The sequence below is a fragment of the Salvelinus alpinus genome, chromosome 22, assembly GCF_045679555.1.
Source record: "Salvelinus alpinus chromosome 22, SLU_Salpinus.1, whole genome shotgun sequence".
Lineage (NCBI taxonomy): Eukaryota > Metazoa > Chordata > Actinopteri > Salmoniformes > Salmonidae > Salvelinus > Salvelinus alpinus.
The window spans coordinates 9,528,449-9,554,631 of record NC_092107.1 but is presented as its reverse complement, the minus strand read 5'-3'; the positions used below and the strand labels follow the sequence as shown (position 1 = coordinate 9,554,631).

At 42.5% G+C, this 26,183-nt stretch overlaps 2 long non-coding RNA genes across 3 annotated transcripts in view; one reads left to right on the top strand and one right to left on the bottom strand.

The window, feature by feature from the left end:
- The window catches only part of LOC139548958 (uncharacterized), a 61,782-nt gene that overhangs the window by 12,969 nt on the left and 22,630 nt on the right, over positions 1-26,183 (top strand). For both annotated transcript variants that reach the window (XR_011669800.1, XR_011669799.1), the window contains exon 2: positions 23,931-24,007. This is a non-coding gene — a long non-coding RNA (uncharacterized lncRNA). The remainder of the gene's footprint in view (positions 1-23,930; positions 24,008-26,183) is intronic.
- Positions 6,127-10,579, bottom strand: LOC139548960 (uncharacterized). Its single transcript, XR_011669802.1, has 3 exons — positions 10,280-10,579; positions 7,571-7,736; positions 6,127-6,531 (listed from the first exon to the last, which is right to left on the bottom strand). It is a non-coding gene; the product is annotated as an uncharacterized lncRNA (long non-coding RNA).

The window sequence follows — 26,183 nt, the reverse complement described above, 5'->3', positions numbered from 1 at the left end:
AAGTCTAAATGTTGCTGTTACATTGCACAACCTTCAGAATTACGGAAAATTCTGGCAAAATAATTACGGTCTTTGTTAGGAATAAATGGCCTTTCAACAGTTCGCAACGAGCCAGGCGGCCCAAACTGCTGCATATACCCTGACTCTGCTTGCACTGAACGCAAGAGAAGTGACACAATTTCCCTAGTTAATATTGCCTGCTAACATGAATTTCTTTTAACTACATATGCAGGTTGTATATTGATTTTAAGAAAGGCATTGATGTTTATGGTTAGGTACATTATTGCAACAATTGTGCTTTTTTCGTGAATGCGCTTTTGTTAAATCATCACCCGTTTGGCGAAGTTGAAGTAGGCTGTGATTCGATGATAAATTAACAGGCACCACATTGATTATATGCAATGCAGAACTAGCTAGTAAACCTAGTAATATCATCAACCATGTGTAGTTAACTAGTGATTATGTGAAGATTGATTGTTTTTTTATAAGGTAAGTTTAATGCTAGCTAGCAACTTACCTTGGCTCATTGCAGCCACAAGGTCCTTTTGATGCTGCACTCGCGTAACAGGTGGTCAGCCTGCCACGTAGTCTCCTCATGGATTGCAATGTAATCGGCCGTAATCGGCATACAAAAAGGCCGATTACCGATTGTTATGAAAACTTGAAATCGACCCTAATTAATCGGCCATGCCGATTAATCAGTTGACCTCTAGTTTATTATCTTGTTCATCATCACCTCCTTTGCTAAAAAAATCTAGGCAGCTCCACAAAACAATAGGCATCATCTTAACGGGAAAGGGTTGAATGCTAATCTGAAGTTGACAACATAAAACTACCTTCATAGAAAATGACTGAAGTAAAAGAGAAAGTCACCCAGTAAAATACTGCTTGAATAAAAGTTGAAAAGTATTTGGTTTTTAATATACTTAAGTATCAAAAGTAAATGTATTAATCATTTCATATTCTTTATATTACGCAAAACAGACAGCACGATTTTCTTGTTATTTTATTTCACGAAATAGCTAGGGGCACACTCCAGCACTTTACAAATGAATAATTTGTGTTTAGTGAGTCTGCCCAGATCAGAGGCAGTAGAGATGGCCAGGGATGTTCTCTTGGTAAGTGCGTGAATTGGACCATTTTCCTGTCCTGCTAAGCATTTGAAATGTAACAAGTACTTTTGGGTGTCAGGGATAATGTATGGAGTAAAAAGTACATTATTTTCTTTAGGAATGTAGTGGAGAAAGAAGTAAAAGTTGTCATAATTATACTGTAAATAGTAAAGTAAAGTACAGATATCCTAAAAAACTTCTTGTCTCACTTTAAAGTATTTTTACTGACTGTAAGTACTTTACACCACTGTGTGGTGTAAGCAGTGTGCTACCTACCATGCTGGAATATTTATGCCCGAGCCACACAAAGTGCAGTAAGAATATAGGAGCCTTAAAAGGCAGCCCATTTTGGTTTGGTGGAAAGAAAAGTGAACTAGCTGCATTCTTAAACATAAATAACAAACATCCCCCGTCCTGACAGAGATCGTTGGGGGGACTGATCTCGACACCCACAACTCTCTGACAGCGGTTAGGCAGGGTTGCACGAGAATGATAGGGAAATATTTATTCCTTTTTGTTCTGAAATCCTGGCTGCGGACCAAACATCACAGATGATGTTTGTTTTGTCATAGGGCGTGAGCGGCAATGGGCACCGAATCTGTCTCGGAGGGCGTTGTGGAATGACTGATGTTCTCTCCCGCCCCAACACAGCTGCCGTCTATAGACCAACATCACACATAGCCACGCATACACTTTAACTATAAACTTAAACTATAACTTTAACTATAAACTTACTTGACTTTATTACATGTATTTTTACAGGGACCATGCACATTAATCGACATTTCTCAAAAAGTGCCGGTTTTAGCCAGCTGGATAATTTTCAACTGCACAAACACACAAACACACACAGGTGCTCACATACAGCACCTCAGGGCATGAAGACACACCACTGTTCATAAAACACCACTTCTCTTAGCTCACCATATATAATAAACCCTTCAGGACCAACATGCAATTTGTTCATATAATATTCACCTCTTTTCATAAGACAATAACACTACACACAGACGATGAAGGTTGAAAACAATATCAAAGTTATCAAAGTAGATCAATATGATTTTATATACAGTGTGTGTCTGTGTGTAATGTTGTTTTTTTTCTTGTGTAATTCGTTCAGATAATAGGTCCTTGCCACTCATAAGCCCTATCATATCAGATCGTTTAGCGTCCATCTTGTGTGCTCCATATTCAACGTGTTCAGCTGTCTCAATGTGCAGCGGCCATTCTGACAACATCAGTACGAGTGAAGGAGAGTAACGAGAGAGCTATTCATCTCCAGGACCATTTCTTTTATTTCACCATGCAAAAATGACTGCTACTCAGACAATCGCTTTCGTGACAGGTAATTATTTACGTCTGGAGGTCCAGCCGTACACCTCCTCCTCCTCCTCTGCTTCCTCCCCAGCCATCTCTCTCAGGGCCCTGGCTGGCAAATGAGTTTCAGCTCAGCCCCAGCTGCCCCAGGTAAGTGAGAGGAATGTGGGGCAGCGGTGGGTGCTGCTTTTGGTGTGTGGGTCCTGGTCTCCTCTCCCTGCCTGTCACCGGGATAGGGGAGCCTGGAGGCCTGTGGGCCTGGGCCAGTTCCCGCTCATGTTTTATCATATGTTTAGTGGGAAGTGAGAGATGGAAGGGAGGAGGGAGAGACCGGGACGGAAACGTAGCTAATCAGTGACAGTCACCCTCCTCTCATTATATGGAGTCAAAAGCATTTCCCAGAGTCTGAGTGGATACTGTATGAATATGTGCTTTCTAAAGCAACATCAACATTTAAGGCCTTGTGGCAAACCATAATGCAGGCACTAGGGAGGAGGGTGTGAACATGCGGGTCTGGGCAGAGGAGATGTAGTCGTTGTTTGTGTTCGTCTGTAAGTTGTTGTTCGTATGTTATTTTTATATTTGGTGTAAACAGATCTAGGGATGAGTCCCAAATTTCTCCCTATTCCCAGGGCTCTGATCAAATGTAGTGCACTATATAGGGAATAGGGTGCCATTTGAAATGCAGTCTAAACTAGAGAACATTCGGCTCCCCCAGGTTAAGTGTCTCTTTGTACAGCGCCTCGGGGCTCATATCAGGTTTCTCCCCAAACCCAAATCTATTGATGATACTTAAACAGGGGACAGATGTGATTTGTTTGCTGCCGATGGTGTCTTGGACATTAGGGACACAGGACACAGATAGTGAAGTAGAGGGCCGGTCAATCGGTCCATTGCTGGTAGACTGCTGGTGACATTGCAACTCATCCTGGCTCCAGCTGTTTGTCAGGTTGTTTTGTAGAGAGAGAGGAGTGCAGTGAGAGACGGCTTTGTGTGGTAGTGCCTCCGACGCATGGCAAGGAGCGATGGCAAGGACTGGTGCATCGCACAGGGAAAAGCAGAGCTCTTTTTACAGAGTTTACGGTCTGTCTGTCTGAGTCCGTCTGTATACTTCACTCGACATGCCTCTGCCTGTCTTCAAAAGAATGATGTCCATCAAAATATTCTCTGTCCAGTATTGCTCTCAATGAATTATGACGTCTACTGTAGATTGTCAGGTCTAGACAATATATCTATATATCTGTGAATTGCAGTCATTATTTCTAAGATCTGGATGCCAACTGAAAATGTACTGTGGGGTCTTTATGTTGCATATCTCAGTCTTCTTCACATGTAGCATTGAAATCACACAGAGCAGTCTAAGGTACCTTTGGAAAGGTAGTGTATGCCATCGCTGTAAGATGAAGTGCATCTAAGGAGTATGTTTTCAAATACACTTGTGAGGACCAGCGTCAAGATATATAATGAAAACTGAAGTTAATTGATTTTCTACTGGATCTCAAAGAAGCTCTCTGAGATTGTATGCCTACTTCAGAACCTGGTAGAAACATTCTGTATGGAACACAGGCTTTCAGGATTCACATGTGAAAAGCTACTGCTGTTCTTTGATCAAAGTACCTCATTCTTTCATCAAAGTAGAGGCATTCTGTAGAACAGTGGTCTACTGTATATCTCTGGGTGTAGCTTTAATGGTTCCCACACACTGAACTGGATTCTCTCCCCAAACACGTCAGCCTGAGTTAGTCAGCAAATTAATAGGTGCAGAAATACGAAGGAAAGCCTGATCCCTCTCTCACTTTAATCGATCTGACTACAGTGACACTAAGTGCAGGATTGTGTGTGTGTGTGTTGGGAGATAAGAGATTGCATTTGTGTTTGTGTGTGTTAGTCCTATGAGAGGGAGAGCGTGTGTGTGTGTGAGAGCGTGTGTGTGTGAGAGCGTGTGTGTGAGAGGTGTGTGTGTGTGTGTGAGAGGTGTGCATGTGTGCGTGAGTGTGTGTGTGCATGCGCACGTATGCGTGTGTGTGGGGGGCTGTGGTGGGTGTGATTGATGGCCCTGCACACACAGTGCGTCACACACACACACCGGCAAACACACTCCGCTTTGGCTGGGTGCAGATGTGCTGCTCTCCTCTGCAGCCTGCACTCGGACCCACCATTGTTATTACTTATTCTCCCCAGCGCTGGGGGAACGGCAGGCTCTGAATGCAGAACGCCCACACGGCTGTGCAGTTTCACACATGGTGCTGTGTATCGATACCAGTCAAAAGACACTGTATCGATCAACACATCTGGAAGGTGGTCAACACTGCATGAGCTCACTGCTCGTTTACCACCACCACCAATACGGGCGGCCATCTTGTCTTCATGCTAATTATTGCAGTGCTTTTGTCACCTTGGTGCAAAGACAATAGTCTGCCTGTGAGATATACAAGGCCTGTTGTAATGAAATGAGGCCTGTTTAGCTGTGATGTATCACTTTAATTACACTTAGTTACAAAGTGCCTCCATCTGATTTTATGTTTTCGAACACAGCTTGGCTTTTAGTTGCTGCCCCAAAATGATCCCAAAAAGCTAGAATCTTATTCGTGAAAGATGCACCAAGTCAATTTTCCACCCATGCTATGTTTACGAAGAATGTTGTTGTTTTTTGTCGACTTGTGTGCGAACTCTGAACGAACTCTCCTTTTTGAGGGATTTGAGCAGACATAAAGGAGATTCGTTCTCTCTCTTTTTTGGGGTGGCTTTTTTCCCTGCCGTTTCTACCCAAATATCCATTGAAATCTCTCTCCCCAGACAGTTTCTGTCTGGTCTGGACTAATCATGTTTAGAGCAGTTGTTATATGAGGCTTGCCTCAACCGCTGAGCTGTGGGTTCGCTGGAACATCATACATCAACGGTTTTCACATTTTTTACTTCACAAGAAAAAAATACAACCCCCCCACCCCCCCTAGACATTACACAAATACACCTTTATCTCCCCTCCACATCCCACCCACAGGACCTGCTTAAGTACATATCTTAAAGGAATTATTTTATACTGTCAAGTGTTGTAGTCCATATGTTAATATTCTCAGATTTTGCACCATGCAGTCAAGAAATATGCAGTTCAAGTTGAGCAACAGTATGTCCATGAATAAATAAATCCATTCTGATGGTGCAGAGTGTGTGGGGCTTGCCATTGGAAGGCAACCATTCTCTTGGCTGCTGTTTAGCTGCAAATCCTTAAATTCAGTGAACACAAAATGCCTGATAATGATGAAGGAGAAAACCTCTGGGTACTTCCAGACTATGGACAAATGTGCCAGCAGTTCCCTGGGGGCAGAGCATACAGACAGGGGGGGAATTTATGTTCATCTGGAAACATTTCGTTTTTTTGTCGCATATGGGCAAAATTGTAGTGAGTGATTTGGGTTTGTAGATGAGAAGGTGACAGAACATCATGACATATATGATCATGCTATGATATTGTAATAATAGCAGGTCTTGTGATGTGTTCAGTTGTCTTTAAGTGAAAGCTCTGGTAATAAAAAAAAATGTAAGTTTTCGCGGAATGTTGCTGTGATGTCGTCATCCTCATGAATGATCACGATCTAATAACTAATTAAAGTAGGATCAACATATTTTAGAAGGGGGCGGAAAGTTCCATCGCCTTCCCGGGTGATGAAAGATTGTCTGAGAAAAGAACCACAGAAAGTTTGTCACTGATAACACTTTATTTACTAAATGCCGATATGTATAATGCTTCATTAGGCCTACTTGTTATAAACATGCATGAGCCTTTTTTAATGTCTTATGATACATCTTATAATATGTTATGCCCCTCTATGTCACTTGACTCAAAATGGCTGCTATTTATTATGAATCATTGTGAGATGATAATAACATATCATGAGGAGGTCATACTGCTTATGACAAGTCTTACAACGCATTTTAATCATAATACATTATACCAGCATTAAAGTAAGCAAGTTGGCTAACACCCCGAAGAGTATAACTCATTAATATGAGTCGATGTTCCCCTCAACAAACTCTTTCCCTGGGTTTTTGGTCAAATGGCTGGCGATGGCTCTTCAGTGCACTGTGTCGGGGCCCATAGCTGCTGTGAATCAGACAGAGACACATCTCAATTTCCCTCAGACAGCTGCAGTGGGGAATATAAATAATACATGGAGTACAAGTGAAGACTTTAGAAGTATCGAGCAGCCTTAATTCCTCTGGGCATGTGCACCAGACACCTCATTTATTCCTGGCCTCGCCTTGACTCTCCCTCCCTCCCTCCCTCCCTTTCTCTCTCGCTCTCTTTTTCTCTCTGTCTCCTTACCTCTGTCTCTCTTTCTTTCTTTCCCTCTCTTCATCTCTGTCTTCCTGTCTCTTCTCTCTCTTCATCTCTCCCTTCCTCTTTCTCCCTGTCTTTGGAGACAGACTGACCCCATCATCACACACATATTTGTACACAACCTGCATGCATATGATAAATCCATGCTGTCAGACAATGCCTTGTATTTTTTTTGTATTTTTATGTTATTTAACTAGGCAAGTCAGTTAAGAACAAATTCTTATTTACAATGACGGCCTCCCCCAGCCAGACCCTAACCCGGACAACATTGGCCAATTGTGCGCCGCCCTATGGGACTCCCAATCACGGCCAGTTGTGATAAAGCCTGGAATCGAACCAGGGTCTGTAGTGACGCCTCAAGCACTGAGATGCAGTGCCTTAGACCGCTGCACCACTCGGGAGCAGTAACATTATTCAAAGGGAATAATTAGATCACATGCATTTTAATGATATATATATATATATATATATGATATCTATTAGATATACGATCTATAAGATATTTATGTTTAATTCAATTATACTGTATGGATCACAGATAGTTACAACTGACAGTCATTTCTTCAGAAATTGTAGATTTAACACAGACCTGATAAACAAATCCCATAAATATTGTATTGGTCTGTTTTGGACCACAGGTTGAACATGAAGAGCAGGTAAGAATAGTTTTGACTTGGCTACTGTGTATTTCTATGTATTTGTATCATTTTCTAATCAAATCCTACATCCTAGTCTTTGAGAGACGGTACATGCTCAGACTACATAGTCTCTCCTCCATTGCCATGTACAGTATTTGCCTTACCAAGTTCACTAGAAAAGTTCCTCCCGCAATGTAACACGTTTCCTCCTGGCTTCCTCTCGCTGCTGAACCGTTCAAACCAACCTTTTTTCTCGGCTTGGTCTGTCTGTATGGAACTACAGATGCAGGAGCTTAATTTGAGCCAGTTTGCTACAGCAGGAAAATAATCCTGCAACAACATGAAATGGGAATAATTATGTGAATTATATTTATTGGATATTCTTGTAGGGGTTGATGCATTTTTCATGAGAGAAAATTAAGTCTGAAATTTCAAAGTGGAAATTAAAAACTTCAGAAGCCTTTTTAAACCTACATTTTTACATTTCCTGCATTTCAGGAAAGTTCTCCTGCAATAGGGTGTTCAAAATAAGTTCCTACACCTGTATGCAAAGCCCCTGTAGCTACAATATATTGTGGAGCGGGCATACCTGTCTGTTCCACTTTTACCAAGGGAATTGTTACTGTCCATAGTGCACAGCCAAGCTGCGATTGTTTGAGAAAAAGGGAAGTGGGTTTGTTCTGTCGGGGTAGCGTAGCGGAGGTGCTATTGTCTCCACCATACCTTTGTTCTCCTGTGTTTCCCATGTTCTTTAGGCTCCTGTTGAATGATTGGTGTGAGAAATGTAATGAGCTGCTGAGGACAGGTCTTCACACCTGACCCGGTGCCTTATTAAAACACACTGGATGTATGCATGAGCAGATGCACACATGCGCATGTATGCACACACACAGGTACACACACTCAGACACGCAATCACGCCCCCCCCACACACGCACACACACACACACACACACACTCAGACAAACACACTCAGGCACACACACACTCAGACACACACACACACACACACTCACTCATTGGCACTACTTATACTTGCTGTTATACTTGTGAGTGGAAAGGGAGGGAGGGGGACAAGAAAGTCCTTATGCCGCAACTGAGAAGCAGGAAGGATTCAGGGGAAACAACAGCAAAACATCAACAGCTGAGCTGACCATCTCACACTCCTTTCCTTTTCTGTGTCATCTCCAACTTGGACTGGACAATGACCGCAAGCAGGGGAAAACACTTCCCATATTCCGAAAAGTGCGCAGGGCTGAATATGAAAATACGTAACAGTACTCATCGCATTACGGTCGCGGTACTCTGTCCCAAACTTTGTGACGGATTACTATGCAAAAATTCGGAAGATGAATGGAACACACAAACAACAAAGAGTCGGACAAAAGGTGAGCGCAGTTCGCCGATCTTACCCTACCATTCATCCTAACCCCCTTTTTTCCATCCACTATCCCCTGCTTGCTCTCTCTCTATTCTTTCTGTTCTTCCGTTCTTCTTGCCATTGTCTGTGTCCAGCGTAGTCTGTCTGGCTGAATGCGGGTGTCATGGAGAAGGAGCAAAGGTTCTGGTGTTTGGGGAAGGCATTGTCAAAGCCACGGCTATCTATTGTGTCTGTGTGCCTGACCCTCCCTCTCTCCTCTCTCTCTCCCTCCGCTCTCCCAATCCTGGGCCTCTCTCGGCTCTGGAGCGAGGGATTGATAGCGAGAGAGAGAAAGGAAGAAGAGAAGCGTGGCGTCAATTTGGCAGCTGCCCGGTGCCCAGCTGCATTGGAAACCTCCTGCCGCCTCTTCTTTTGCGGTGGTTCCCTCCCGGAGTGGTTTGTTTGGGGGACGGGTGTCCTGAGTGGGTGTCTGGCTACGCTCCCCTGCGGCAGGGCTGGCTGCTGGGGCTGTAAATGTGGCTATACCTCCTAGGGGGCTGAGGAATAGAGGTCTGGCCAGAGCTCTGAGGCACTGGCCCCCAGGTCTACTGCTCGGAGCCTGAGTGAGTTCTCCCTCTCGCTCTCCCGTCGTCCCCTATCCCCTTAGCCGGTAGCTGAACTGCCAAAACCACCACCATGTCTCTCTCTCATCCCCCTTTTCCAGCTCTTCGCTGGGTTAAGATACTTTTTTATTATCTCTTACCTGTCAGTAGTTACTAAGTGCTTTTTAAGTGCATGTTTCCCTTAAATTGAGTGTTAAAATGTAGTGTTAGAGCTGTTCACCTAAAGGGACCGTGGGACTAAAGAGTGCATGTTTCTGTTTAGTAAATCAGTGAGCATTTTGGGGCCGTTGGTAAACGTCCACACAACCACCAGTCACACACACACATGCACAATGTGTAAGTTTGGATCTTTTGTATTGTTACTGTAAGTCAGGACTTTTACCAAAGAATACACAACTATGAAGGATAGCTCAACCTTTGGATGCAAAGCACACTTCCTCCTCTCATTTCCTGTCTCTGTCTGTGACTGGATTTTATTGCTGTAGACGTTCATAACTTGAAGGACAGAGCTCAAGTACTTAACTGATAGATTTACAGAGCCAAATGTTTTGCTACTGACTCAAATTGTTCTGAATTGAATTGCATGTTACACCAAAGAATAAACGTTTGTTTAACAGTGATATTGAAACATGTTGATGAAATTGGAAGTTGGTAAAAAGTGAGAGAATTTGATGGTTCAGTTAATTTGGATAGTCTGGTGCCTGTTTGTTCCCCATAAGCTGCTGTTGTTTTTGTTTCTAAATATTTACTGTTCTTTTAAAACCAGTTTTGAATGAAAATATACTGTGACATTGTAGCTGTCATCTGAAGCTAGTAAAATGCCTTTTCAATCTCCTATATTTCAGCTTCTGAAATGTAAAATAGATCATCTAAGCAACTTTGTAACTCACCCTATCGTCTTAGTGCTTCATGATATTCCTCAGCTTTAGTCAGCAGATTTAAAATTGATTAAATCTTTTTCAGGAGTTTGCCATATTCCTCCCCTGCAGTTCAGTATTAGATTTGTTTTTGTCAGGGGGTGCGCAGTTGAGCTCCTACCAACTGGTGTTGCAATGCAGCAGTCTGAAGCTAAATTGATTAAACAGTCTGGAATGCCAGACAACCGATAGTCTCACACTCAGGTTTGATTTGCTGGAATTACATTCTAGCTGATGCCAGATGGGATGATTTTCAAATGGTCAATTTTACATCAAAATCCTTATAGCCTGATCCTTATAACCTGATCATTATTGCACATAATGGCATGGCAGATGAAACAGACTATTTCTGGAATCAATCATTTGGAATAAAAAACATTTGATTGTTTTATGTGGATTTAATGTGATTTATTATCACAATTGCTAAGGCTTCCGGAAGAGAGCAATCTGAACTCTTTGGTTCTGAGATGACCCCTGTTATATATACTACTAAAACACTGGCAAATACATTTTCCTTTTCTTTTGTTGAGAAATTGTGTGATAGTTTAGCCACAAAAAAGAGTTTGATGGAAAACTAAGGGAGAATAGAGAGAGATAGACAGAGGGGCAGAGAAACCTTTGTACTTTACAAATTGGAAGTACAATTAAATATACATATTTTAAAGGAGTAAATATAGCATAAAGCAAATATCTTTACATTGACGTATTCTTTTAACTCACTGAATTTTGTAAGATTACTGTAGAAAACCCCCTTTAGAATTCTATAGTGTATAGTCAGTTAACTAAATACTTTCTTCATTATAGCCTCTGATATTGTAAGAATAATTTCAACTGAGAGATAATAATACATGTTATTTACAAAAGTGGGCAGATTCATTTAGTTTCCAAATGTTCTTACCTAAAGTGTTAGTGCTCGGCGTTGTGGAATCTGCAGTGCAGACGTGTGCTGTGAATAGAGTGTAGTATGTCTGACTGTCCAGGAGAGGGGGAAAGGAAACATCTTTATTCAGTGAATACAAATCTCCCCGATGAACTGCACTTCTGATCGTCCCAGTACAGCATACCAGTACTCATTTTCACAAAACTTCTCAGTTTAAGAGTGCTGGTCTAGGATCAGCTCCTCCCTGTCCATGTCCTTTTATTTATTAGGTGCTTTATGAATACAGGCCCAGATCCGAGAGAGGCCTGGTTGATTTATTGGTAGAGGGGCTCTATCATGAAACAGTTGTAACTTTGGCCAAGCAGTTTTTTTATGCTTTCTTAAATAACATTTCTTAAATAACCTTTCTTAAATATCATTTTTTTTAAATGACCTTTCTTCAATAATTGTGAACAATATACATGAATGGTGAATGGCATATTTCTGCCTAGTATTAAGCCAAAGTCATGTTTAGTCAAGAACATGAGATAGAATTTCTACTTAACACATATTTCTATAATAATGATACAATGATTTTGTAAAGAGTTTAGTTTTAAAGTTGAGATTATTCCATAGGAACTACTTCCTGTACTGGGTCTCTTCATGAAAACCAACTATGAAGGAGATGGAATGTTTCACATGTTGTTTGTTTTACCAGATAATTGGTTTGAATTGTACAATGACATACTAACAAATAGCATTACATTTGTAGTGATTGGAATAAAATTGTACTGAAGACTGTTCGATGGAAAATATATATATTTTTTTAAATACTACAGTATATGTAATATAAGCAGAATCAAATAAATATAAATACCAATATTAATAGTTTCTAGTTTTACCATAGGCTCTGGGTTTTCAGAATAGTTATGCCAAGCTAGTTTTTATGTAGAATCTCGCTTTGTGAGTTTTACATAAACAAATTAATGAAATTCACTCTGCAGAATGTACAATTGTTTTTGACATGATTGGAGTGTTGGACGTCCTTTTCCATGTGTGTCTCCAGAGGCACAGAGAAATATGTGTTTGATTACCAGATCTAACTCTGCTCTTTAGAGTTTTCCCCCAACTTTTCAACACATAAATTATTAACGTTAAATAAACCACACATCTAGCAAACGTACAAAAATCTTTACTAGATCCCAGGCTGTAGATAATAAACACTCTGTCACCCTGTTGCTTTTCTTCACAGATAATGCAACGTTTGTGATGATTCAAAAGCCTGGTTGAAGTGATAGTGTAGTGTTGCATTGGTTCAGCGGTAGAGTAGAGCAGGACGGGACTGTATGGCACAAAGAGGGACGGGACGTTGATTTGTTCCACGTTCTGTAAGCCCCCTCGTTCCCCCCTGGCGCCCCACCCCTCTCTCTCGCTCTCTCTCTCTCTCTCTCGCTTTCTCTCGCTCTCTCTCTCGCTCTCTCTCTCTCCCGAGCAGTGTAAACACACAGCTCCAGAGGAATGTTGGACTCTCTGACCTCACAGCAAACACTCTGGTGCAGTTCACTCGGTTCAGCCTGGCCGTGCTGTGCTCCGAGTGCAGCCAGCCCCTCTCCCCTCGCCTCGCCCCTCTCCCCTCGCCACTCCTCTCCTATTTGACTCAGTGAGAGACAGAGAGAGAGAGGGAATGAGGGAGGTAGAGAGAAACAGAGCGGACAGATTCCTTCCTGCTCTTGCTCTCTCTCCGTGGCGGGCGGGCGGACCCCATTGTGTGCAGTGCCTGGCACACATGAACAGACCCCCCCCCCCCCCACTTCTGCACACTGCAACCCCCCTTCCCCAATTCCCCCTTCTCCCTCTCCCCTTTAACTGTCACTCCCCACAACTCCCCATTACGTCCACACAGAGCCCCACCACAGTGGCTTGCGGTTCCTGGAAATATGCTATATGGTACGGAGACGCAGGTAGTGTCCCTGCCTGGGCGGTTGGTTGTGCACTGATAGGCAGCTGTAAAGCATTGAAAAGCAAAGGGTTACTGCCTTACTGGTGTTTGTATTTGCCTGTGATTTGGACCTCTCCCCATAGTGTTAGATTGCGTAGCTTATCTTTCTGTGGCGCAGGAGAAGCAGAACCTTTAAGCTGCTTCCTGACCATGCCGTCACCACCAGCGAACTGACAGACAGGAGTGGATCAGATGAAGTTAGATCAAAGCAGACCTCATCTGTCAGTGTGTGTAAAGGTAGTGTAAATGAATGTTTGACCTTCTCTCTTTCTCTCCCTCTGTCTGAGCCAGCCAGACTGGGCTCAGCCATTTTTAGCAGACACAGCAAGCCATCCCTACACACATACTGTACATGCACACAGACCAATGTGCGCGCATGCACGCTCGCACACGTGTGTACACACAGATTTATGCTTGTACACATACACCACACACACAACTGCCGAGGCTGGAGGGCTAATAGTTAATGTGTCTGGGATGGGTGGGGAAGCTGTCAGGGCAGGGAGCACAGTGAGCCACACATTCATCCCACTGGGCTACCTCTCATACAATAAACGGGTATGACAAATGTGTTTTTTTTTTCACTTCGCTAAAAGTGTTTTCATTGTGGTTTCCTTAGGTACTGTCATTTCATACACATCACAATTTACCTGGAGATTTCATTTTATGAACCTAGATTACCCTGGGATTTCATTTTATGAACCTAGATTACCCTGGGATTTCATTTTATGAACCTAGATTACCCTGGGATTTCATTTTATGAACCTAGATTACCCTGGGATTTCATTTTATGAACCTAGATTACCCTGGGATTTCATTTTATGAACCTAGATTACCCTGGGATTTCATTTTATGAACCTAGATTACCCTGGGATTTCATTTTATGAACCTAGTTTACCCTGGGATTTCATTTTATGAACCTAGTTTACCCTGGGATTTCATTTTAGGAACCTAGTTTACCCTGGGATTTCATTTTAGGAACCTAGTTTACCCTGGGATTTCATTTTAAGAACCTAGTTTACCCTGGGATTTCATTTTATGAACCTAGATTACCCTGGGATTTCATTTTATGAACCTGCAGATGTAACAGTACTCTTCTTGCGTTGTGTACAATCAATCCTCGACACGAACTCCAAAGTGTAGCACCAGTCATGGAGATTTATTCTGATAGGAACAGCACAAAATTGCACGTCATGCAATGCACGGCTCACCATCCAACTCTGCACTCACGCACGCTGGTTTGGTGCTTGTTCACTGGGCCATGTAGTTACCAAAATAATACAATTACAATATACAATATAATATCTTTAACAATGTACCTGATAGGAACAGCACAAAATTGCACGTCATGCAATGCACGGCTCACCATCCAACTCTGCACTCACGCACTGTACAAAATATATGAACCCCCCCCACCAGACACAGTAAGTTGCTAGCTAGTACTGGCGGGAATTCTTTACAACCAAAATGCACAACCAATATTCTCCAAAAAACACTGCATCTTATGTGTGATGTTCGAATAACATTTACAAACACATTTATATAAATTGTACACTTAAATCATCACTTGGGAGTATAAAAATCACTTTTGATGTACAGTGCTTTGCAACCAACAACTTACCGCTGGTTTGGTGCTTGTTCACTGGGACGATTCTAACTGAAACATCCTCCCTCGTAAGCAAGCTACGCAAACCAGCCAATAAGATGCCATGTTGAGTAGGTGACGGCAAGACAAAACTAAAACCAAAAACCCATTGGCTTAACAATAAAGTGGCAAGGGGAATCACCAATATAACCCTGTTACACAGAGACATATGTTACAATTCTACGACGCATTTTATGATCCCTAATATCATTTTCCACTAGTATGTCTACGTTATGCCATCACCATTTAAATCATGTTTACAGTGTAGGCCTACACCCTAAGAATGACTGGATTATCTTGGCTGTTACATCCTCTCTGTCTATGGTTGCTTCCCAAACGGCACCCTGTTTGCTTTTTAGTTCATAATATAGGACATAGGGTGCCATTTGGGACGCATCCTCTGTCTATGGAGATGGCTGGGGAAGAGGGTGGGCGCCAAGCAGCTAGCTACAAGACTCGTCTCATTTCTTTAAGCTGAGTAAACGCAGCTCGGGAGTTTGGGAGCCGGAGATACCAGGGAAGAATTTCACCTGAACAAAGAGGCTGGTTGTGTTGGCGCTCCACCAGGGGCTTGATCTCTGAGCTGTCATTTAACAGAGAAAAGGACAGTGTTTAGTAGAGGGAGGGATGGAGGGAGGGAGGGATGGATAAAGAGAGGGATGGAGGGATGGATGTAGAGAGGGATGGATGTAGAGGGATGGAGGGAGGAATGTAAAGAGGGATGGAGGGATGGATGTAGAGAGGGATGGAGGGATGGAGGGATGGATGTAGAGAGGGATGGAGGGATGGATGGATGTAGAGAGGGATGGAGGGATGGATGTAGAGAGGGATGGAGGGAGGAATGTAGAGAGGGATGGAGGGAGGGATGTAGAGAGGGATGGAGGGAGGGATGTAGAGGGATGGATGTAGAGAGGAATGGAGGGATGGATGTAGAGAGGGATGTAGAGAGGGATGGATGTAGAGAGGGATAGATGTAGAGAGGGATGGAGGGATGGATGTAGAGAGGAATGGAGGGATGGATGTAGAGAGGGATGGAGGGAGGAATGTATGGAGGGAGGGATGTAGAGAGGGATGGAGGGAGGGATGTAGAGAGGGATGTAGAGAGGGATGGAGGGAGGGATGTAGAGAGGGATGTAAAGAGGGATGGAGGGATGTAAAGAGGGATGGCTGTAGAGAGGGATGGAGGGAGGGACGTAGAGATGGATGTAAAGAGGGAAAGATCCCAGATTTTCCCATCATATGATTTTTCTCACATGATCTTTTTCAGTAAGCAAAACCTCAGCACAGCACAGCAACCCTATCTAAACAGTCATTTCAAGATGTCCGCCAGTTTTATTTGCTCAAGACCACGTTCTGTGTCATTGTCAAATTGTATGTAATTATGTTTTTAGATTATGATTGTTGTTGTCATCGTGAACCTGACTGATCAGAAGCCTAATCCAGTTTTTTTTGTATAGCGTTTAACCTGGTATGGTCCTCTCTGGAGAATAATTTGTTCAAGTGGACAGAGGGGTTACTCTGTCCTCTGCTGGTGGATGTTGGCCAGTGCAACAGGTTCATGACCAGAAAGTGGCATTAGGAGTGGTGAATGTGTTCCTTTTCGGTATAATTTGGTTCAAGTCAATATAGTTTTAAGGTGATCATATGACAGCGATTCCTTTTGATTTTCTTACAGAGGGGAAGTTATGATTGTTGCACTTGTACATTTCCCTTAAGTTTAACTTTTGTTGCATGTTGAGTAAAAATCAGCTACTTCACAGAAGTATAGTAAATCCATACAAATATACCATAATTATTCATGACATGGCTGTCATGGCTTTGTCATTATAATTATCTGTGGCTACCCTCCTCCTCAAACCTTTAACACCGGGATTCCTTGTATTGCGGCTATGCGAATGAGAAGCACACCATTTAAAATAAATTATGCATATTAACACTGAGTATGAATATGTATGTCAATGTATATGAATGTACCTATGTACTGTACATGTCTATGGGTGTGAATATGTATGTGCACGTTTGAAGCCAATGCAAGCAGCCAGTGACCGTAGACTAGGAGGAGGACTGATGGGCAGGCAAAGAGGACCAGATGGCTGGAAATATAGACTGCTAAATTATTCATCAGGTTTGGAGCCTTGGGATGGATGGGAAGCTAGCTAGAGTGGACGGTTTTATTAGCTAGGAGTCGGTGGAGGACACAGAGAGGGGGGGGAGTGAGGTGGGGGGAAGACAAAGAGGGAGAGAGGGAGTGATACTGTCGACAGTCTAGATACAAGCTGTTCTGCACTCATAGTTAAGTGTGACTAAATTGAACATCATTCCCATTTTATGCACTTTTCTCTCTGTGTAGTCTGACCTTGAACTTAAGCTGAAAATAACTTGCTATTCACACTCTATTAATTCGGTTTGGAGATCTAAGAAATGAAGGTGTGGCGGAGTTGTCTACAGATACGCCGTATTCTGACCTCACTCGCAAGGTCGAGCAAACCTGCCGGTTCCAATTGGGAAAAGCATCTACTTTATTTTTTCGAAAAGAAATAACAGCATTCTCCATGCACTATCATTTATAAGTTGATAAGATAAGAGCTAGTGATAAGAGCTGGTGATAAGAGCTGGTGATAAGAGCTGGAGATAAGAGCTGGTGATAAGAGCTGGTGATAAGAGCTGGTGATAAGAGCTAGTGATAAGAGCTGGTGATAAGAGCTGGTGATAAGAGCTGGTGATAAGAGCTGGGTAATTCATTTGAAGAAGGGGATTGTAAATACACATAGTCATTGTTTTAGATCATTTTTCCTTATGATACCTGGAGATTAATGTGAAACCAGCCACATGGACACAAACTGAGAATCATATCAACATGACATGTATTGGGCCCATTTTCCACAGTTAAGTAGGCTATAAATAGATGTGCCATTATTCAGAATTGTAATTGTGTGCCCTCATAATTTGCGTGGATGAAATTTGGACACCCAAGCTATAGGCTTCTGTTGTGCTGAACCTGCCAAGTTGATGCATGCGCTTTAGAATGTTTTAATTATATATGCGGGTTTTCTGCATTTTACTGTACAATTTTAATCATATTAAATATTAGCCACCGTCAGTAATACCCACATACATTTATAACTGTAACTTTAGTGTTAGTTTTCTTCAATTTGTAGCTTACATTTCACATCATTCCATTGACCTTTCTTTCCTCTGTCACGTCTGTGTAGTTGTTCCTGAGGGTCACTAGCATTACTGGATCATATTAGGCTAACGCTGTACAGTAATTTAGGACATGTAGCCTATTAGAATCATTATGGAACAGACCACACATAGCAGGTTAAACCTGGAGCCTGGCATATGGTTCGTACAGTTCCATGATTAGTCAGAATTAGGGTAGATTTATAGGACTATTGTTCAACCTCTATTGTACACTTTTTTTCCACCTTCCAATATTTCATGAAAAACTTACATTCTAAAAACATTTAACAAGACTAAAAAGAGGACATAGACAACTTTTAACTTTGGAAATGGGCGTAAATAATCTACAAAATCAGAGTATTTATTAATCTACCATTTGGTGCTGAAACGGAGACGAAGATGCATTAATGGCATTCTTTCATTGATCCCTACTTTCTGAACCCTTCTCTCAATGTATTCTAGTCTGTTGACAAAATGAATTAATGTACATTGTATATTAAAGGATGGGTTAAGATAAATGTACTGAACTCCACAAGAAAATCTGTTGGCCAGTAAGTGGGAGGGTTTTCAGCAGTTGAATTAAATGTATTCAGCGCGCACCAGGGGAACCATGCCTGCAAAGCCCGTTACTCACCTGCATAAGATATTCATCTGAGAAATGCCTAGGAAAGGCGAACATTTCCTAAGTCGGAATCGGCCCCTTACTGTTAAGCATGTTGTCTGCATTACTGTAAATGGGATGAGCATGATTACACACAATGTTTCAAGAGAGGCTTGTTACATGGTGTTTAAGTAATATGGCATTGTACTTTATTCGTGATACATTTTCCCTGTGTGCTGCATCCGATGCACGACACGTTAAGGGTATTATTATTTACCTTGGGCCCGATTCAGACACTTTTCCTACACACGTTTTTCATACACACTTCCAGATAGTTGTTATTCAGACTTATCTTATGCAGGTGCATAACGGGCTTTGCAGGCATGGTTCGCTTGCGCTGACTACATTTAATTCAACCCCTGAAAACCCTCCCACTTGCTGGCCAACAGATGTTCTCGTGGAGTTTAAGATCAAGGTCAGAATACGCTTAGAGGGCCTCCCGGGTGGCGCAGTGGTCTAGGGCACTGCATCGCAGCGCTGGCTGTGCCACCAGAGACTCTGGGTTCGCGCCCAGGCTCTGTCGCAGCCGGCCGTGACCGGGAGGTCCGTGGGGCGACGCACAATTGGCCTAGCGTCGTCCGGGTTAGGGAGGGTTTGGCCGGTAGGGATATCCTTGTCTCATCGCGCACCAGCGACTCCTGTGGCGGGCCGGGCGCAGTGCACGCTAACCAAGGTCGCCAGGTGCACGGTGTTTCCTCCGACACATTGGTGCGGCTGGCTTCCGGGTTGGATGCGCGCTGTGTTAAGAAGCAATGCGGCTTGGTTGGGTTGTGTTTCGGAGGACGCAACCTTTGTCTCTCCCGAGCCCGTACGGGAGTTGTAGCGATGAGACAAGATAGTAACTACTAACAATTGGGGAGAAAAAGGGGGGTAAAATTCAACCCCCAAAAAATATATATATACGCTTGGAGAGAAAAGTGCATTAAAAGGGAATTCCATTCCATTTACGTGCATTTAACTGGGGTCGGAATTACCTCCCTTGTGAATGACATACAGTGACGTCAAAAAGTATTCACACCCCTTAACCGCATAATAAGTTGCAAGGACTCATTCCATGTTCAATAATAGTTGTTAACATCATTTTTTTTTATGACTACCCCATCTCTGTACCCCACACATACAATTATCTGTAAGGTCCCTCAATCGAGTATTGAATTTCAAGCACAGATTCAACCATAAAGACCAGGAAGGTTTTTCAATGCCTCGCAAAGAAGGGCACCGATTGATAAATGTGTAAAAAAAAAAAAAAGCAGATGCCGAATATCCGTTTGAGCATGGGGAAATGATTAATTAGGCTTTAGATGGTGTATCAATACACCCAGTCACTCAGTTGCTGGAGAGGAAGGAAACTGCTCTGGGATTTCACCATGAGACCAATGATGATTTTAAAACAGTTACAGAGTTTAATGTTTGTGATATGAGAAAACATTGTAGTTACTCCACAATACTAAGCTAAATAACAGAGTGAAACAAAGGACGCCTGTATAGAATAGAATTCCAAAACATGCATCCTGTTTACAACAAAGCAGTTAAATACTGAAATAATGTGGGAAAGACATTTTTGTACTGAATACAAAGTGTTATGTTTGGGGCAAATTCAATACAACACATCACTGAGTACCACTCTTCATATTTTCAAGCATGGTGGTGACTGCATCATGTTATGGGTATGCTCGTCATCGGGAAGGACTAGGGAGTTTTTCAGGATAAAAATAAACAGAATACAGCTATAAGCACAGGCAAAATCCTAGAGGAAAACCTGGTTCAGTCTGTTTTGCAACAGACACTGGGCGAGTTGCTTACCAAGGCGACATTGAATGTTCCTGGTTATAGTTTTAACTTAAATTGGTTTGAAAATCTATGGCAAAACTTGAAAATGGCTGTTCAGCAATACTCAACAATCAACTTGACAGAGCTTGATTGAGAAGTTTTAAAAGAATAATGATCAAATATTGTACAATCCAGGTGTGCAAAGCTCTTAGAGACTTACCCAAAAAGACTCACAGCTGTAGTTGCCGTCAATGTGCTTCTACAATTATTGGCTCGGGTGTGAATATATAATTTTCAATACATTTGAAAACATTTCTAAAAACATGTTTTCACTTTGTCATTATGGGGTGTTGTGTGTAGATGAGTGAGAAAAATGTGGAATAAGTCAAGGGGTATGACTACTTTCTGTCGGCATTGTACATACAAGTGACATAATTCTGTCCTTCTGTCCCTCTATATGGGTGACATGCATTCTCACTCTGATGCACTCTCACTCTGTCACTCTGTCACACACACACACACACACACACACACACACACACACACACACACACACACACACACACACACACAAATCAAATTATATTTGCCTCATGCGCCGAATTACAACAGGTGTAGACTTTACTGTGAAATGCTTGCTTATGAGCCCTTCCCAACGAGTTTAAAAAAATTAGAGTAAAATAAAAATAGTAATTTAATACACAAGAATGGAGCTATATACAGGGAGAGCACTCACACACACTCACATAAACAAACAGACACACACACACACTCACTCCTCTGTGAAAGGCTCAGGGGAAATAGAGCAGAGAGGAAGCAGAGAGCCTTCACTGAGCAAGTGCTGTCTGGTGTCATGGCAACTAGTGTGGATTACCCCACCCTCCCTCCATCAGGCAGAGAGTGAGAGAGCGATAGAAGGTGGGGTGGGGGGTACAGGTATGTCTGTATTAGCCTATGTATTTTTATAGATCAAATATATTTGAGAATGTAAATAAATCTATTGGGATATTTTAAAGGATGTGATGAATCTGAATACTGTAGCAGAAGGAGAGGAAAGGAAGGTACCAGCCTGAAGGTAGCTACAAGCTAGCTATAGCTTTGTGCTCTGGGTGGGTGTCCTAAGATAGGGGTGTCGAACTCATTTTGCCCCGCAGACCGCATTCGGTCTTCAACGAGGTCTGGAGGGCCCCACTGAAAATTGGTTATATTTCCTTGCCATCAACATTAGCAAAAAAAATGATATTCTATACATAGTTTTGGGAATTTTCGATACTCCCTAACTAGCTTTCATTTCAGTGATTCATTTTAAAGTATATTGAGTTTGTTTCCCCCCAAAAAAATATATACAGTACAGTATATAAATGTTTTTTTTAATCTAACCACCCTCGGGCTGGATTGGAGCCCCTATGTTTGACACTCATTGGATAGAGTGATAGACGGGGGGGAGGTGTGGAAACCTCTGATAGAAGAGATGCTGAGGAGAAACAGGGGTGGAAGGTTGGCAGAAAGGATGGAGAATTAAGTGGAGCGATACTAGGAGTCGGGAACAAGGGAAGGCGACGAAGATAGGGAGGGTGGAGTGGAGAAAGAGAGGCAGAGAGGAAAGTGGGACATTGGGTCATTTGAGGACACACAAAAAAACGTATCTCATACTGACATCTCTCACAGCCCCCATGATGACTGCATTACACCCCGGCTTCAGAATGGAGCCATCCTCACCCTCAGTTCCTCAGTCCTCACCACCCACAAATTGGGACCGGGGTTTTGTCTGAAATGGAACCCTATTCCCTTGCCTATATACTGTAGTGTACTTTGTTTAGGGCTGTGGTCAAAAGTACTGCAATATAGGGAATAGGGTACCATTTAGGATACAATCAGGTTGACAAGCTGTTATACCAGTGGGGATCTACAGAACACACACATTCACAGTTAAAATGTTCCTGAAATACTCATTATTTCCCCCCTTTCCCTGTTTACCCTACACTCAGTATGACATCATTACCTGCTCTGGTAAACATAACCATTACACATTACCTTACATCTTACACTGGTGGCTGTGTCTTCTAGTCCAGACAGAGGAGCGCTCTACTGTTGACAGTCAAGCCGTGTCTGAGTCATGACCAGGCCACACATAATTACACAACACCGCTATAGACATTAACTCAAAGTACATGGCATTAACTGCTACTTTGATTACCTGTGTTACCAGGTAGGCTGGGAGGGAACATGCAGAGGCCGTCAGTAAAGCAGAGAGGCTGTCTAGTGGAAGACTAGCGGTGTAGTACATGGCTATTGGCTAATGGACGCCCAGTAGGAGCCTCACTGTAATAGCTCTCTGGTTACGCCGCCGCTACTTGGAATTCAAGGTAATAATTAAGACCTTTTATTACAAAAGGCTTTAAAATTAGAACAGAATCCACTCCAATAAAAGGAACCGCCGGCTAATTCAGAGAGAAAGGTTTTTTTTCTCTGTGTTTTTGAAGCGGTGCCCAGAATAGACTACTCGTCTTGAGAAATGTACAGAGAAAAACATTCAAAATTAGAATTTCCCCTTTGAAGGATTCACAGATTTTTCCAGGAATATGCAACATGCCAGGAATGAACGGAATTGCATTTTTCTTTGGGTTGTAATTATTACAATAAAGATGATAGCCGTTCTACATCGTGGCTGCCTAATGTAGTCGAGAATGTAGTGTGTCATGCAACAATCATTTACAACAATGATTATTAGCATCAGAACTGTTTTATGAAATGTACACTCTGTCAATGTGAAGATCATATTTGACAGCATCTGTTTTTCCTCTATTGAAATGAGTACACTGTGTAAACCACCTTCTCTCTGCATGTGATTCAGCAGTTCTGTGCATAGACTGAAACTAGTGAAGCATCAAGGGAGAAGTGTATGAAAACAGATACTGCTCATCTGTCTTACTCCCTTTAAGCCATATACACTGAGAATACCAAACATTAGGAACACCTTCCTAATATTGAGTTGCACCCCCTTTTGCCCTCAGAACTGAACTGCCTCGATTCATCGGGGCACAAGGGGTTGATTCCAATGCGTCCCACAGTTTTGTCTAGTTGGCTGGATGTCCTTTTGGTGGTGGACCATTCTTGATACAAACGGGAAACTGTTGAGCGTGAAAAACCCAGCAGCATTGCAGTTCTTGACACAAACCGGTGTGCCTGGCTCCTACTACCATACCCCATTCAAAGACACTTAAATATTTTGTCTTCCCCATTCACTCTGAATGGTACACATACACAATCCATGTCTGAATTGTTTCATGGCTTAAAAATCCTTCTTTAACCCGTCTCCTCCCCGTCATCTACACTGATTGAAGTGGATTTAACAAGTGACAACAATAAGGAATCATAGCTTCACTTGGATTAACCTGGTCAGTCTGTCATGGAAAGAGCAGGTATTCTTAATGTTTTGTACACTCAGTATATATCAACATGCATGATGATAAGATATATGCTTGTTTCATGTTGTGTGTCTTTCAGGAACCAGAGACAGTATCCACAGAAGCCATGAGCGGAAGAGAGCAGCCTCACAAGATCATTAGCACCACTTCTGGACTGTGAGTAGAGTATTCCTAGCTGGGTCGTTCCACGAAAAGAGTGCCTTTTGCGTCCCTTTTGATATTTTAAGTAGAAACTGTGCACCAATATTTATTTAAAAACCCTGCTATATTAAATTAAGTGCCCTGGAGAATTCACAACTTTTGAAATGTGAGTAAAGAATTCTGCATTTTTACATTTCCCTCTGCGCACCCTCTGTGACTTCAGGATTTGAACTCACTTAACCACAACCTTATAAAGCCCTCTTTTTTTTGTTGCTTTGACAAAGTCATTTCTGAAGAGTATTATTTATTTCATGCGATTAGTGATTAATTTACGTCTGTCACTGATTTTAAGGTCAACCCTGTTACGTGAACTGAACTCTCTTTTTAAAACGGTGAAATATAAAAAATGTTTTTTTAAAGAAACATTGAACATCTAAAAATCAAATCATAGTGTAAAAGCAGGTGAGCTGGTTCTACTCTTTTTGGCCATTTTCTGGTGTTTTGTGGCAGAAAAAGTCTACCCTGTTACCCATAGATAGACAGGCTAGAAATGTTTTAACAATTGTGAAGCTTGCATTCAATTGCTACTCCCTGTTGCACACAACAAGCTTCCATTCCCCCTGTCACAAGGGGATTTATGACTGATTTAAGATGAAATCGTCAACCCTGTTACTTTATTTGGCACTTAATAGACAATTACTATAGTATTTTTTTATTTGACCTTTCAAGATGGGAAACGTGTTTGTATTAAGTTGAACATCTGCTCTTTATGACAGAATGTTAAAATTATTGAAATCAAATGTTTCTTTGGACCAAGATACACTTCACAAAAGGCTACTTTTACCAAACCGCATTTCAAGTGTACCTGTAGAATCTGTATTGGAGCAGTCCTTGGAGCTCGCCACCCTGCTGGAATGTACCTTGAACGGTCTACTGAGATGGTAAACAAACACAGTGAAGGGTCTGGGCCTCCTCCCTCAGTGTCTCCTGTCTTCCTCTCAGCCTTGTTCAGCTGCTGCAGCTATTCCCTCTCTGTGGTCATCAGCCTATGAATACAACAGCTGCCACCGACAGCCTTCCCATGGCACATGTATAGACACACACACACACACACACACACACGAGCACATGCATGCATGCACTCTCGCACACATGCATGCACAGAAAATACACACTTGCGTATGCACATTCACTCCAGCACACAAGCACATGCATAGACGTAGGCATGCATTTGTGTTCCAAGATGGCGTAGCATTCGGACGTGTGTTTGTCTTGTCCCGTGTAAATAGTCCTCGTTTTTTTTTCGTATGCATTTCGTATATATTTTAATTTCACTTTCCATTTAGGAACTGAATATACATTCCGCCTCACCCAATGTGGTACGGATCTGCTATTTCTTTTATACTTTAGAACCGTAACCCAATCAGAAGCTAGCCAGATAACTAGCTACTAGCTAGTAGTCAGTTAGCCACTGCTGCGGTCTTCACCCTTAACTCGGACACCAGCCAGCTTCAGCTCGGGCCAATACCTGCCAGTCTGCAAGCGCGATATCAACCCAGAGCATATAGGACTGCTTTTTCACTACCACATCACCGGATTTTTTTTCTTCTACTTCATCACCGGATTTCAGCCGCAGGCTCTGGACATTTCACCTTGATTTCGCAGCTAGCTAGCTGCAAACCGTGTGTCTATTGGCTTACGTCGATCCCGGAGCAAACGTAATTTATTCCGGAGCTAGCTGAGGAGCTCCATCAGCCATTCCTGGGCTACAGTCACCTATCCGGACCCGTTTTTTTGTTTTTTGTTTGTTGTTGCTGCAGATACGGAGCCCCACCGGGCCTTCACGACTGACTGCCGACGTTATCTGCCCGAGGGAGTTATCCAACTGGCACCCCCGTCCCGACGTTACCTGAACGCTCATCTGGGGCCCGCTAATCGTTAGCTGTCTTATCGGCTGCTATCTGAATAAGTATATCGGACAATTATTATTATTATTATTATTATAATTTTTTTTTTCTTGGGCCACTATATCTATTTTGCCAATTTGGATTGATCCCCTCTACCACACGGAACCCCACTAACCTACCGACGGAAACGCACGAGGTATCTACAATTAGACCTCCATCCTATGCTATCTTGCTACCGATAGCCTCTACCCGGCCTACTGTCTGGATCGCCGTGACCCCAACCA